The sequence below is a fragment of the Ochlerotatus camptorhynchus genome, unplaced genomic scaffold (genome assembly GCF_037179485.1).
Source record: "Ochlerotatus camptorhynchus isolate MF236.1 unplaced genomic scaffold, CSIRO-AGI_Acam_v1.1 ptg000181l, whole genome shotgun sequence".
Taxonomy (NCBI): domain Eukaryota; kingdom Metazoa; phylum Arthropoda; class Insecta; order Diptera; family Culicidae; genus Ochlerotatus; species Ochlerotatus camptorhynchus.
The window spans coordinates 235728-247956 of record NW_027040671.1 but is presented as its reverse complement, the minus strand read 5'-3'; the positions used below and the strand labels follow the sequence as shown (position 1 = coordinate 247956).

The 12229-nt window shown below is 46.4% G+C and overlaps 1 pseudogene; it reads right to left on the bottom strand.

Annotated features, from left to right (window-relative positions):
• Nucleotides 1-4635: 4635 nt before the first annotated feature.
• LOC135701966 (uncharacterized) lies at nt 4636-11471 on the bottom strand (annotated as a pseudogene).
• Between the last annotated feature and the right edge of the window lie 758 nt (nt 11472-12229).

Below are 12229 nucleotides of genomic sequence, written 5' to 3'. Positions count from 1 at the left end.
CCAGGCCCTCTTGGACAGGATGAAGCTGAAGTACTTCTCCCACGACGTCGAGGCCACCAAGCCGCTGAAAGTGGTGCTGCGCGGGCTCCACGACATGGACACCACCACCTTAATGGACGGGATTAAGGCGAACGGCCTCAAGCCGGTCGAAGTCCACAAGATGACCCGCAGCAAGGCCATCAAGTATCGTGACCAGCTCTACCTGGCCCATCTGGAGAAGAACTCCACAACCGTGAAGGATCTCCAGACGACACGCACACTGTTCCACATCGTAGTGAAGTGGGAGCGGTATAAACCCACCCACCGTGGCGTCACTCAGTGCTCGAACTGCCTATTGTTCGGGCACGGCACCAGGAATTGCCGCATGGCCAGCCGCTGCATCAAATGCGGCAAAAACCACAAGATCGACAACTGCGACAGCATCGAGGAAGCCACTCCCACATGCGCCAACTGCGGTGCCGCCCACAAGGCCACGAGTAAGGCCTGTCCGAAGCGGGCCGAATACGCCGAGATCCGGAAGAAGGCCTCGTCCAACAGCCAGCCCGGTCGCAAGAAGGTTCCAGAAAACAACGCGCAGAACTTTCCTCCGTTATCACCGGTCCAATCACGGCCAATTCCAGTGTTGCCGCCGCTCCCGCTCAACCAACAGTTGGCTGCTGCCCAGTTGGCTGCCGCTGCAGTACCCGGTCAAGCCTCCGGGCCATCGACGGATCCCCCTGCTCCGGAATTGGCCGGTACAACCGGTGAAGCTACAGACGATTCTCCGCTGTCAACGGATGAGATCGTCACACTGTTGGCCCAGGCCATCATCATCAAGCGCACCTGCGCAACAAGAACACAACAGCTCCAAGCTATCATCTCCTTCGTCGCTAATCATGGACCGTGAACCCATAAAGATCGCCAACTGGAACGCTCGCTCCGTAGGGGCGAAAAACATTGAGCTTGCAGACTTCCTCCGCAAGCACGACATCGACGTGGGCCTTCTCACCGAGACCCACCTCAAGACCGGTGACAGCTTCTGGCTGCCCGACCACAGCATTGTCCGGCTTGATCGCACCAGCTCCAGGGGGGGCGGTGTCGCGGTCATCATCAAGAAAGGCATCAAGTACTGCACCCTACCCCACTACCGCACTTCCATCATCGAGGCCGTCGGCGTTGAGGTGGAAACATCGACCGGAAACGTCCGGTTCATCGTTGTCTACTGCCCCCGGCAATGTACCGTTAGCAATGGTACAGCACAGCAGTTCAAGAACGACCTTGCCATCATAACCCGCACCAATGCCCGCTTCGTAATCGGAGGGGACCTGAACGCCCGGCACGAGGCCTGGCGGAACTACCAGCAGAACCAAAACGGCCGCCTGCTATTCGACCATTCCCAGCATGGTCTCTATTCCGTCTGGTTTCCGGACGAACCAACCTTCACATCACCGGCGGGCAACCCATCGACGCTGGACCTGTTCTTGGCAAACACCAGATTAGCCAAGCCGGTTGCCGTCAACGACCTGAGTTCGGACCACCAACCGGTGCTGACCGAGCTGGGCTACAACGTGGCCCCTGCACCGTGCCAGCGGAAGGACTACCATCGAGTCAACTGGGTCCAGTTTCGACGCGTGGTCGACCGCCACATCGACGACAACCCACCACTCGACACAGTGGAGGACATCGACCGGGCCCTGGAGGGTCTCCATCAAGCCATATCCGTGGCTGACGAAGAGTGCGTTCGACGAGTTCCTGTGAGGGGTAAGTTTCAAGCAATTGATTCCCACACCAAACTCTTGATTCGGCTCAGAAATGTTCGTAGACGCCAGTTTCAGCGGACTGGGGATCTGCAGCGTAAATACGAAATGGTCGATCTGAATCGGCAGATCGCTTCCAGAATGGTCTCAATCCGGAACGAGAGTTTCGGGCGGCTCGTTCAGAACCTGGACGACATTTGCTTGGCTCTACAATCCCAAGTCCACTCGAGAACCAGGTTGTGCAGTGCGTCCAGACGTTAGATGCCTCCCCTTGTGCCGTCCCTCCAGAAGAACGGATTACAGAGGAACAAATTTGCTCAGCGCTGAAACACAGTACGAACATGAAGGCTCCCGGGTTTGACGGAATATTCAACCTAGAGTTGAAAAATCTCAGCGCGAGGGTGCACTCGCTGCTGGCTGCCATCCTCAACAGATGCTTGGAGCTGCACTACTTTCCAAGCATCTGGAAGGTGGCAAAAATCATCCCGATCCGCAAACCTGGGAAAGACCCTTCACTACCGTCAAGCTACAGACCGATTAGCCTGCTCTCAGCGCTGAGCAAGCTGTTCGAAAAATTGATCCTCAGCCGACTAAACAAGTTTGTGGAGGAACATGACATTCTTCTTCCGGAACAGTTCGGGTTCCGTAAGGGGCATTCCACCAATCATCAGCTAGTGCGGGTGATGAATAACATCCGGAGTAACAAAGCTGTATCCAAGTCCACAGCCATGGCCTTGTTAGACGTCGAAAAGGCGTTTGACAATGTCTGGCACGACGGACTTATATACAAGCTTTGTAACTCCAACTTTCCACCATACCTTGTGAAAATCACCTGTAACTATCTCCAGCAAAGGTCGTTCAGGGTGTCGTTGAATAGTTCCCTTTCGGGACAATTTCCGATCCCAGCAGGTGTTCCGCAAGGGAGTCTGCTGGGACCACTGCTTTACAGCATCTACACGTCGGACATCCCTCCTCTAGGAGACGGTTGCGTGTTCTTTCTGTTTGCAGATGACACCGCGATAGCCGTCAAGGGTAGGATGCCTCGTGAAATTACGAACAAGCTCCAACGATGCCTTGACACCTTTACTGATTATGCCACCACGTGGAAAATCAAAATCAACGCCTCGAAAACCCAAGCGATCATGTTCCTTCACAGACAATCATTAAAACTTAAACCGTCTCCCTCCTGTACCGTAATAATGGATGGTACAAGGGTCGAGTGGTCCACTGATGTTACTTATCTCGGGATGTTGTTCGATGAGAAGCTCCTGTTCCGCTCGCACATAGAGAAAACCCTAGTTAAGTGCTCCGCCTTGGTTAGGTGTTTGTAGCCGCTCATTTGCCGCAGATCCTGCCTCTCAAGGCAAAACAAACTGGCTGTCTACAAACAGATCATAGCCCCCGTGATCTTCTATGCCGCCCCGGTGTGGGAATCGTGCGCTCAGACCCACAGGAACAAAATCCAGGTTGCACAGAATAGAGTGTTGAGGATGATCCTAGATCGTCCATTCGACACAAGAATAGCAGACCTCCATCAAGAGGCAGAAATTCCCAAAGTAGATTCCAAAATTGATGATATGACAACTAAATTTATTCAAAAATGCAATCTTTCTGAACATGCTTTAATAAGCAATTTGTACATAGTAGGTTAAGTGTATATAGTAGAGTAGGTTAGTTTTAAGCTGTAAATAGTAGTATTAAGTAGTTTCTCTTCAAATTCTAAAAACAAAACAAACCAATCCCACCAAGGTGGTCGACCGTGTACTAAGTCTAGGACTAATTCTGTAAAACAAATTTTGAATTTTGCCCATACCTAAAGATGAAGAAAGCAATTAAATTACTTAGTAAAAATTTATATGGTAATCGTCCAAGTTAAACTAAAATAAAGATCATTTAAACTTTAAAAAAAAACTAAACTTTAACTCGTTGACGGTATTCTTATGACGGACTGTGAAGAGAGTGGACCACCAGTAAAGGACCACCAGCAGAAGGGATAGCGGCCCTAGCGGACCAACAGAGGGAGCAGCAGATTCGTAGAACCGTAACTGAGGCTGGAAACCTCGGTCCAGTCACGACAGTACCCAGAACACGCCGTTAAGCAAAATAACCCAGCACAGTGTGCCAAAAACAAGCTTAGGCACACCTGGGCACAGTCATTGGCACTGTTTGGCATCCATGGTTACAGTTTTTTCTGATCTTTAAAGCTACTGGAAACACTGAACTTTTTCTGCGCCAGCGCAGTGTGCATGTTGCCACAATATAATCAATTTGTTTCAAAACACAACCGTGAATCTGAACCGAGGCTCGTCATGGATTTTCCTAAATTGAATGGTCAGTGCACATCCTGATGCCTGTCCGAAGAACTAGGTACATTATTTCGCGCCGGACTGCACGCAGCATGAAGAAATCAGAGCAGTCGCTTGCATATCAACACTCCGTTATCAAAATCGTTACACCGGTGACGACACATTTCATCCCAGACAAAGAACAGCTGATAGCGGTATCGTGACCGAACCGAGGTTTCCGGCCACTGCTACACGAACTAGCGATGCAGCTCCCATGGCTGCGAATCCTTCTAATGTCTACAAAAAGAATGTTGTAGGAGACGTACCAGCAGCTGTACGTCTCCTACAACATTCTTTTTGACGAATTTTAGAGGAGACGGACCAGAAACAGCAACCACAGCAGCATTGGAAACAACCGCAGCCGTGGGAGCTACAACACTAATTCGTGTAGCCGTGGCTCTAGCAATACACTATTTAGGTTATGTCTTGATGGACGTTGGACTTTGCCTTAAATGTAGCTGTGATATTGTTTCAATGTTTTCTCCCTTCATTAAGTAGATGTTATCAAGATCGATCTTCCGACGTTGATGGTGTGGTGAGAGCTGACGAACCAGCTACGTCGTTGCTTTTACTTTCCTTCTAAGGACATGGACACCATCTTGCATTGGTTCATCGTGTTGGGATTTGAGACAGCCGACCGTCACCGAAATGGGCGTCACACCACCGGATGCTGCTGCCACGACGGAGGCTGTCGCGGCCACTGCCGACATTGGGTTACCAGGTGCTGGGGACATGCCCATGCCCATGTTTTCGATGTTCTCGTTGCTCCACGCACCGTTTATCGTTTTGGACGACGAGAAACACATCTTCATAATGAACGGGAATTGTGTGCCTTTGTGATCGATCGCGCTGCGGTTGCACTTCATGATGGCGTTCACCATCAGGGCTACGCTCGGGAACTCGACCAATTCGAAGGAGGAACGTTCCGATTTTAGCGGGAACATTCGCACATGCGACGGGTGGCAGTCCTTGGTGGTGAATGCAGTCAGCAGCAGATCCTTGGATATAACGGGTGGGGTATTGAAGAAGTGGAGAATATTGCTCGGTGGCAGAATGCGATTTTTGCTGGCCTGGGTCAACGAATGGAAGCGACTGTTCTTGGAGGTGCTGTGGTCCTTGAAGCTGATCGAATTGTCCGGCAGGGTGTAGTGGTTGGTGGACTCTGACAAGTAGTTCTGCTTGAAATGTTGTTCAAGTGCTGGATGCTGCATTCGACTGGCTCAACTGCGATGGCGTCTCCCATCTGGACCATGGCGGTACCCTGTTTGCTCTTCAGGAACTTTATCCCGACATTCCAGTACAGGTAGAACAGATTGAACAGGTTATCGCTGTTGGCTGTGTTGTTATCGAGTTCGTAGACCATCATCACTGCGCCCTGTTGGCTGGTTCCTTTCGGGTCAGCGGTGCGTCCTTCATCAGTCCGACGTGTTTTCCAAACGGTGTTGGTTACTAGTTTTCCGACGGATGAAACTCGGGCGGTGAAAAATTCGGTGCGAATCCGTTAACTCCGCCGGCTCCCAGAAGGGCTGGTTTAGTATTATGATTGACGGTCATTATACGGGGTCGGCTTTCCGTCGAAGATGGTATGATCTTATATAAACAGGATTCGTCCGTTGCAGACATCCTTGGAGACGGCTGCTTCCAATGTGTGTTCCCAACTGGAGTGCGTGTCGTTTTTGTAAACATTGAAAAACAAAACAAAAACAAGAGCTGTTAAACTACGGGTTGCCAAAAAAAGTCATTATTCACAAGCAAACAAAAGTCAGTACAATGACTTCTCGGCTCTGTCGGTACAGCTGCGGCACACTGAGACACACTGAGAAAAAATTTGGTGCAAAATAAGTGTGTAGAGTGACCATCCCTTGAATTAACCATGACAATTTGATTAGGGAAGATACTCTCCAAATACGCCCCTTCAGAGGCCATTTTCGCCACCGCTCAGTATATTAATACATTTCTAGTCCGATAATGAAACATCCACCTGATTGATGTAAAATTCATAAGGAGGTCACTCAGTTCTGATACGAAAACTAAGTGTAACATCTTGATAAGATCACTGTATCCACTCATCTATAGGAGGTCTACAAAGCAAAATGAAGCGGTAAGCAAAGCAACCTATGACATAGTGAAAGCGTTTTTGAAAACATTACAATCGCACGCGCAGTGCAAAATATTTTTACAAATTTGTTTTAATTCAGCATGGACTCATCCGATGAGGAATATTTCACTTCCTCCAGCATGATTGATTTCGTAATGAACAACGAAAGAGATTTGCAGTTCACCCGATCAATCGAAATAGAAGGCGAGATTGAGAGTTCTTCAGATTGTACAAAGATCTTCTTAAATATCCAAAGAAGTTTGAATGAATAATTTTTTTTATAATGCGTTTATTTTTCCAGGCTAATTTACTGTAGCTTTGCGGAGCCGATATTCAGTGTTTGGATTACAAACTTACTGAAATCCAGAGGCGTCGCGTACCTCATTTGTTTACCTGTGCACCAAACTTTGTTCGTTATAGTTTACCACCACATATTAGTTTTTGAGTTTTTTTTTTCAATGCTCCATGAATTCGGGGGACATATTCTCAATTACTATATTACAAAACTTGTATAGCCCTTTACGCGCTAACCGAAGTAGGAGGGATTGCAAAAATTAACTAATTCTCTTTTGTATCACTCGCCCCGTAACGTGGGTAGATCACCTTTTCGTGGTACATTACAGGATGTAAGATCTACCATCGATTCCTAGTCCCGACTACTTCAAACTAGGGGAACAGGATTTTTCAGTAATCAAAGGAACACATCTTAGTCCTTGTTACTTTTTATGCCTTGTTGATAGTTACAAGACTCGGCTTTGTCCACCGAGGATGATCTTGAAACAAGGGAAAAATGAGTTAGTTAGTCTTCATCTATGTGATTCCTAATCTTCTATTCGTTGTTCCCTAGTTTGAAGTGGTTAAGACTAGGGTTCTGATGCATGGTCATTATCGGTGTCATTGTTTAAAATTGTTGCTAAGGAATTCAATTTTGACTGACAAAGGGGCGTGCCTTTGGAGGGTATTTCAAAACTCCGAAGGGTATAAATAGCGGGACCTTTCAATTAGAGTCGGATCCTTCCGATAAATGCGAGAATGACAACTGTATAAAAATAGAATACTTCATCATTTCTCAATATTGATGGAGTAATACGACATGCACTAAACTAAGGACACGGGATATACTACAATAGATCAAATTACTGGTCACAGTGGTGTTATGTCCCGAACAGCAAAAAAAAAAAAAAAATCACAAGGCTAACTCTTTTGACTGAAGTGTCATTAAGAATATCCGTCAAACAATTCCGAAATCATTTTTTTGATACAAAACAGTGTCAAAATCTAGAGAAAATTCATAGTCCCCTGGGTAGCAATCTTGAATTGATCAACTCTTTATTCATCAGAACAACACTGTCAGAATGAACCAGGAAGAGCTCATAACAAGCGCACCGGTAATTGAGAGATTTACAACTGACAAGATAGTGAGAGCGAGTTTTTGCGCTCACTTTCTCCATTACTCTCTTTGCCTGCAATCAGATATCCAAGTGCACAACGAGAAATGCACGCTTTAGGCACCCATACATCACAAATGTTCTTCTAATTTAAACTCACACATTCAAACCGGTCTGCAACACGTCCAAAGCGTACCAGACTGCTCTTTCCGTGTTGCTCCCGTTTGACGCGTGATTGCTGAATGTTTCAATTGCAACTAGTGGTGCAAACCGCCATGTATTGTGGAAATTTTTCAATATGCTTCAAGAGGTGACAGAAGGTCTGCTTGGCTTACATCAGGCATTTGACCATTCACAAACTTGCCACCCGCCACCCAAAAAATCTCGCTTATAGGGCACCACCTTAACGTGTTTTGTTATGACAGTGATATCGATATGCTTAGAAATCAATGCATTAGGGATTATGCAGACCATTCGAACTGAATTTAATCCTTTTTGAAGGAAATCAAAGGTCGAAGATTTAATTGAGCCACACTTTAAAATAGCGTATTCATGGTCACTTATAGTCTGGAGAAAACAAGTACAGCTATAATGGGACCATAGAATTATTTACACCTGTGTCGTGCACATGGTGCACAGGTTGCACATGTGGATGCGACGCCACTGCTTAAAACTAACGTTAGTGAAGCTGGGGCCAATTACTCGCGGCTATCTCGAGGTTCGGGGTAACAATTGTAACAATTGGATGTCAGGGAAGAGATTGAGAACACATGGTTTAGAGAGCAATGTGCTCTTGATCTCAAGCTAAGCGACATACTGATGAAAAAGACAAACAAGGGGGTACACCGATGGGCAGCTAACAACTTGGAAGAACACAAGATGGCACTAACTACTAAATCCTTAGATCGATCCGTTTTAAAAACACATAAATTAAATTTAAATATTCGAGATCTCGGCTCGCCAAGATGTCTCTAATGGGCCGCAAATGTTGTTTTCCTCGGGCCCTGAAGGATGCGGATAACTCGGATCTCGGATGATCCTTAACAGTTCCCGGTGGACTAGAAATTCTGAGATCCACATCCTGGCTGGAATTCAGACATTAGAAGAACGGAGAGTTTTTATCTTGGAAAGGTTCAGATACACCTGTCTGAGATCAACTCATCAGATCATACGTGATCTAGCACGTTAGGTTAAGTTGTACTCGTAGTTAGGTAGGTTATCACTTTTTTTTTTCAATTCAAACATAACACACCCCCCAAGGGGTATTCTGTAGACTAGTTGAAAAACGTGAATACGTAAATTAGAATAACAAATTTAGCAAACATGAAGAGCCTGATAGGCTTAACAATTGAAATGTTAAAACAATGTAAAATCATAATTAACAGAAATAAACGTAATTTTACTACTACTACTCCGTCCTGAAAAGGATCGGATCCCCTAGGCACCCCATTAACTACACCATTGATGGTATGTTCAACCAAGCGAACCTCACTACGCTTCTGGTCTTCTAAAAAGCAAAAAGTCGGCCGTTGTTCTTTCTGTTTTGGTGAAATAACAACATCTTGACTGACAGCAACGAAAGTTGCAGCCTGGAATACTAATGTGACCTACAGCAGCAGCAGCACCAGCAACAGCAACAATAGCAACAGCGATGAACTGAACCAAAACCAAAACCAAACCCTTCTTTTTCGCGTGTCGCGGTGATCATCTGCAGTCGTCGCGAAAATATGGCCATTCGACAACAATACCTCGTGTCAAGTTCCTCTCGCTCGTTCTCTCTCTGTCTCTGCGTCCGCCGCTGGTGTTTTGGGTGGTGTAGCTACAGAATGTCTTCCGATTGTACAAACAGCCTATCCCACCGTCACCATCATCGGATGGATTGTTTTCGCTGAAGTACGGCCATAAATTTTCACCCGAAACATACATTATTTGCAACCCGCGTGCGATGATGGTTCGTATTTTATTATTTCTGCAAGAATGGAAACGAGTTTCAATTGTTTCGATTGTGCTCGGGTTTTTTTTTTGTTGTTTTCGTGCCGCAACGTCTCAACCCCACAACTTTTTTTCCCCTGTATTTCAGTAGAACCTCATTCTATTTGAATAGCATTTCACGGATAACCAAAAAAATAACTCAACCAATTGATGCTGACTGCGCCACGGAGTGCACGGTCACCGCAGAGGGCTGCTGCAGCTTTCTCACGATGTTTGATCAATCAATTGTTTCCCGAGCGAATACAACGACGACGACGACGACGACGATGACGATTCGCATCTCATGATGGGACGATGGGTGTGGTGCCATGGTTTCCTGCTGTATGTAGGTACTTCACGAAACGAATGAAGCATCGAACGATTCGTCTTATTGTTATGATTGAATAATTGAAATCAATCAAAAATAATTTCTTCTCCACACAATGCCCAAGGGGCCATAATTCATTTCTCATGGAACTTGGCGTCTTGTTGTTGAGCTCGCTTTTGGTTTTGTGGCTCCTTGGTTGGGATGCCAGCCGCTTGAGAGAGGATGGTTTTTATTGCTGTAGGTTTTTTTTTGGAATCTTGAGATAAGAGCTAGGAAGAAAGGGACCATTGTTTTAGGTATTGAATGAGTTGAATTTCATTGTCTGCTGGAGTGGTTGGAACTCGGAAGAAAGCATGCTGGATTCAGTTTTTATTTAACAAAGGCTTCAAAGTTTTCCATTTGCTGAAAGGATCGACGAGAGTTGCAGAGAACTTGGGTATATTGTGAAAAAGCGTTCCAATTGAATTTATGTAATCAGACGTTCGGTTTCGGAGATAAGTTCAGGGTGAGTACATCGGGGTGACAGAAAACAAATCAAGGAAAAAAATCTTCTTCGTCTATCAATGTTTGTTAATTCTGGAAACCGAAGAATTGCAAAACTTATCCTCGTACCTAGGATTGTTTCCAACTTAAGTTGAATTCCAAAGAGCACTGGTGTGTCGGCAATTGGTGAACTTGTGCTCTAGATCCTTTGCGATTTTTTATCTAGTTCGTTTATTTGTAAAACTCAATCACGTTAGCTTTACAGAGCCGATCATTCATTGTTCTTTGTTTGTAACAAAATTTACTTAATTCTATGTCTAGTAGGATTTCGGCCGAATACTCGCGGCTTACCCGAGGTTAGAGGGGTATATTGTCGAAGGATATGAAAAGAGGTGGTGCTTGGGGTAGGGTTTCATGTTTTATCATTAGAGCGATGTCGCCATTATGAACGGTAGTGTGGTTCTAGATTCGTCTGGAGTTTGATTCCAAAAGTGTAGGACTAACACATGGCTATGTTGGACTTTCGGGAAGTTGAAGGTTCCATTCTCCCAAAAGAGAAGAAGTTGTTCGCCGACAGGCTTGGCTGGATGCATCGTCGACTGACTAGCGGCATTGGTTGACGTTGATCGGTTTCGTAACTGGTTGATATGTGACCGCAATAGTCGTCGGTGTTGAGCCCAAACGATGTACATGGTGCTTCCGACCCGTTCTAGCACCACAGCAGGAACCCATTTCCATGTGTTGTTGGAGTGGACCTTGGCGTACACCAGATCTTCCTTACTGAACGATCGTCTGGGTGACTTGCTGTACTGTCCTGAAACTGAGAGGAACGAACTTGATATAATTGGACGCTACTGACCTCAGGTCCTCCTCGAGGATGACACTGGCTACGACGAAATATTCCTCAGGTCTTGCATGGCGGGCGATGAGTCGGGAAAGAACGTTCGCGTTCCCGAACTTCTCTGTGTTGAGGTACTCGATCTTGAAGTCGTAGAGCAGTAGCTGCAATGCCCACCGCTGCAGACGATTTGCCGAGTAGATGGGGATTCCCGTTTTTGACCCAAAGATACGAAGAAGAGGAGCGTGATCCGTTTGAAGGAGAAAGCTGCGACCGTACAACATCCTGTGGAACTTGGTAACCACATACACGATCACAAGGCCTTCACCGGTGTTAGTGCATGACCTTAAGGCATCTTGTGGCTCAACGTAGATCCAACTCCCACTGAAGACGCATCAGCCGAAACAATGATCGGCAGTTCTGGTTTGTAGTGCGTCAACAAGAGATCAGATGACAAAAGCTGCTTGGATTTGTCGAAGGATTTTTGGCATTCCAACGACCACTCAAACTTCTTGCCGGCCTTCAACAATTCATCGAGACAATATCGCAAAGTCCACATTCCTGAGACGAATTTACCGTAATAATTAATCGCCCCAAGGAACGACCGAATGCCGGACACATCCGTAGGAGCTGGCAATTCCCAGATAGCTAGGATTTTGGTTGGATCCGATCGCAATCCTCGTCCGTCGAAGAGATTCCCAATTCCCAATTCTGTATCTGTCGCTGTCCAAAAGAACACTTCTCCGCCTTGATGGTGAAGCCATATTCTTGGATGCGCTGAAGAACTGCTTGCAGGTTTCGTTGGTGATCCGCTTCATCCACTCCTCCTACAATCACGTCATCGATGTAACCTGAGGTTTGCTTGAGTCTGATCAGCATGGTGTCCACCAGTTGTTGAAATGCTCCAGGTGCTGCCTTCATTCCTGGCGGCAATCGATTGTAGGGATACAAGCCTCGATGCGTGTTTACTGTTAGCAGATCTCTTGAGGCTTCGTCCACATCGACTTGCAGGTGGGCGTCTGACAGGTCCATTTGGCTGAAA